The 3,237-nt window shown below is 48.0% G+C and overlaps 1 protein-coding gene across 1 annotated transcript in view; it reads right to left on the bottom strand.

Annotated features, from left to right (window-relative positions):
- NID2 (nidogen 2) overlaps positions 1 to 3,237 on the bottom strand; it is a 63,673-nt gene that overhangs the window by 43,436 nt on the left and 17,000 nt on the right.

The raw sequence follows: 3,237 nt of genomic DNA, 5'->3' as shown, positions 1-3,237 counted from the left end.
TCAGTTTCCTCCTCCATAAATGGGAAAGGATATACCACTACCTCACAGGGCAGTTCTGAGGACTAACTGTGATAGCGCAGTCTACAGCCAAGTCCCCTCTCGGAGCCCCAGTGGGCACCCGCAAATGCCAGGGAAAACTCCCACTAGTGCCTCCATCAGAGACAGCACAAAGCAGGTGTCCAGGGGACTTTCTGGTTTGACAACCAGCCCTTAGCGCTCCCTGGAGAAACAAGACACCTCGGACAGAGGACACTTGCACACTCATTTTATTGCTGGTTCCGGGCTAAGAAAACAGAAGAAGGCAAGTAATATACTTGAGGCCAGAGCTAGCTTGTCACTGGGTGGGACATTCTTGCCTGGTGTAGACATGATCTGAAAAGAATCTAGATTTCTCAGCAAAAAGGAAAGCTTATAATAAGAGTCCCTAAGGGGAGGGTGGGGGGAGGAGAAATTAAAATTAAAGGAGAAGGGAGAGATATTGGGGGGAGGGGCTCCAACTAAATCTTACTTTCTTGTTTTAGCAAGATGTCTACTATGAAGCTTGAAGGAGAAACTAGTAAAATTCATTAGGCAAGGTACTTCCGATGCCCAATTTTAATGCTCATAATGACTTAATGAGGCCTAAAACTTTCCCACTTTAGAACTAAGGAAAATGTTGGCCAGATAGAGCTTAAGTTTTACCCCAAACTGATACCATGGTAATTAGCTAGTTATTAATAATAGGAAAAGAGCAAAGGGGGAAGCCAGACATTATAGGCAAGCCATTTGGGCAACTTCACCAGGAAGCTGCAACTCTTCACTCCCCAGGGAACCACAGGCCTCCTCCCTGCAAAACACTGGGGGAAGGGACCTAACCAGGGGAGATAGACGCATGCCCAGTAAAGTTGGGGTGACATAGGGAAAGTACTTGTCTGTTAATGGTACCAGGGAACAAAGATCATTGGCCAGAATGGGCATGGCCACTGCGAGAGAGTGAAAACTTGGGAATTCGTAATCTTCTAAACAAAGGCATTTTCTCTCTTGTTGCTCACGGGCTCTTGGCTCGCTTGCATTCTCCCGTGTTTCCTCCACAGCCATGTGGACCTGCAGGCCCCACGTGCAATGGGCTGATGGACTGCAGTGGGGAACACATACTGTGCTAGCCTGATGCTGGACTGGCCTCTGCTCCAACATGGAAAGGAAACTCTGTTCACTGGCTCCGCATTCAGATCTGCTAAGCCCCAGCTACTCTTCTTCCATGACTGCACTGAGGGAAATGGGACTTGGGACACTCAGGGATGTAATTCCACAGACATAAAGCTTTCTACTACCTCTCATTCTCCCGCGCAAGTCTCAGAAAATTATTCCTCTTGGGATATCACAAGAAATCCACCCCCACTACCATCCAGGGGAGACGAGGACCTCTCCCCTCCAGTAACAAAACCACAAAGCAGAGCTGGAAATCAAGCTCAAGTCCACCTAACACCACAATCCACACTCCTCCACTCCATCAGTAGAGAAAGTCAGGCAGGCTGGGTCAGGGCCTGGCGGTCAGCAGGCAATGCTCTACGTCTCTGCTACTCCTACCCACCAGCTTTCCCAGGGGAAGTCCTTTTTTGCCAGCTAGACCTCTGGGGAGCCACTGTTTCCTTTAGGGCCAGGCGGGGGATACTCACTGTACAAGAGAAAGTATCTAACAACTGCATGGTTCTGTACTTCACACAGTCTTCCTAAAGCCTGAGGTGCAAACAGAGGCTCGCCTATTTTCCCTCTCTGCTTTCAAGTTTTAAAGTTTTTCCTATCCACTCTCTAACACAGTGGTTGCTCGTTAGATTTTATTTTCTGAATGTCGCAGTGTATTAACCAGCTTCTTCATATGCATCTTGCCATTTCCCAGATGTCAGTAGTAGACGCCTTCCAGCATCTGATAAATATCATGGTTCATGCCCCAGGAGGGTGATGGTTGCCTCCTCTGTTCTCCATGGCCAGTTCCCTCAACCTCCTCCGCTTACCCCAGTGATCTCAACCTCTCATAGCTCAAAGCAGGGGGTACAGCCCCTGCCTCTCCACTCTTTAATAAATCACTCCATGGGTCTGCTTTTTAATATTCCAACCTCTTCCCAGGGCAGGAAATCACAAATGCAAACACCATTTAGAAATACATCTTTGCCTCAAGATTCCTTTGCTGAAAATCTTTAATACTTAGCTTTAAATTTTCTTTAGATCTATGGAGCTTATGCTGAAAAGTCAGGAAATTGTCCAGAGGGTCTGAAGGTTCCAAAGCCTTCCACTCAAATTCACATCTCCAACTTGGCAGACACATAGTCCTTAGACACAAATTAAGGCACAACCACTTAACAAGCCCAATCCTTATTCTCTACTCACCCCCCAGCCCATCTCATTCCCACTGCTATAAATTTTCCATAATTAGTAACAGCAGCCACCACTTATGAAGAGCCAACTGGTGCCGACACTAATCTAAGAACTTCGTATCTCATTTAATCCTCTCAACATGTTTAGGAGAAGCCAGAGGTTTGGGGGTTACAGAAGTTGCCTCGTGTGACCCGGCCAGGAATGTGGCAGCCAGGATTCTAACCTGAGTCTGACACCAACACTCTCCCTCTGGCCGTTACACAGTGCCACTTTAGTCACAAAATAGTTCCCTTCTTCCTGAAATAAGCGCTTCTCCATGCAAATTCCATACCACTGCAGAAGAACCCAGAAGACCCTCTTCGCTAGGTCGACATGTTTTTATTGCAAAAGGGATGGGAAACAGAAAAAGTTTAAAAAAAAAAAAAAAAAAAGGAGGTCCTGAAGAATGCCTTCACCTCTGACCTCCTTCCTCCCACTAGAGGTCAGAGGAGCAGGCCCTGGAACCAATGGAATGACTCTGCGGTCAGTTTCCCATTCCATGTTTACATCCCTGGCTGGGAAGAAAGAGCTGACATGACAAGGCTGCACTAGGAAGAGAAGGCGACGCGGGCTCCGCATCTGTCTGAATTAACCGCTGCCGCCTCTCGGCACTTCCCTCCTGGCCCCTCACTCAGGTCAGTGAGTCATGAAATGAGGACAAGGCTCCAGGGAGGCGAATACCACAGCTGCACAGCCATGAAGCAGAAATGACAAGACACAGGTGGTTAGCAATCTTCCTTCCCCGTGGGTCCCCCCTCCCACGCACCACCAAGTAGCTCTAACCGAGGGGAGCACAGGGTTGTCCCATCACAGAGGAAGAATCTGGAATGTTAGCCACTTAAACCA

The sequence above is a fragment of the Myotis lucifugus genome, unplaced genomic scaffold, assembly GCF_000147115.1.
Source record: "Myotis lucifugus unplaced genomic scaffold, Myoluc2.0 scaffold_191, whole genome shotgun sequence".
Taxonomy (NCBI): Eukaryota; Metazoa; Chordata; class Mammalia; order Chiroptera; family Vespertilionidae; genus Myotis; species Myotis lucifugus.
This window is presented reverse-complemented; position numbering and strand designations above follow the sequence as displayed.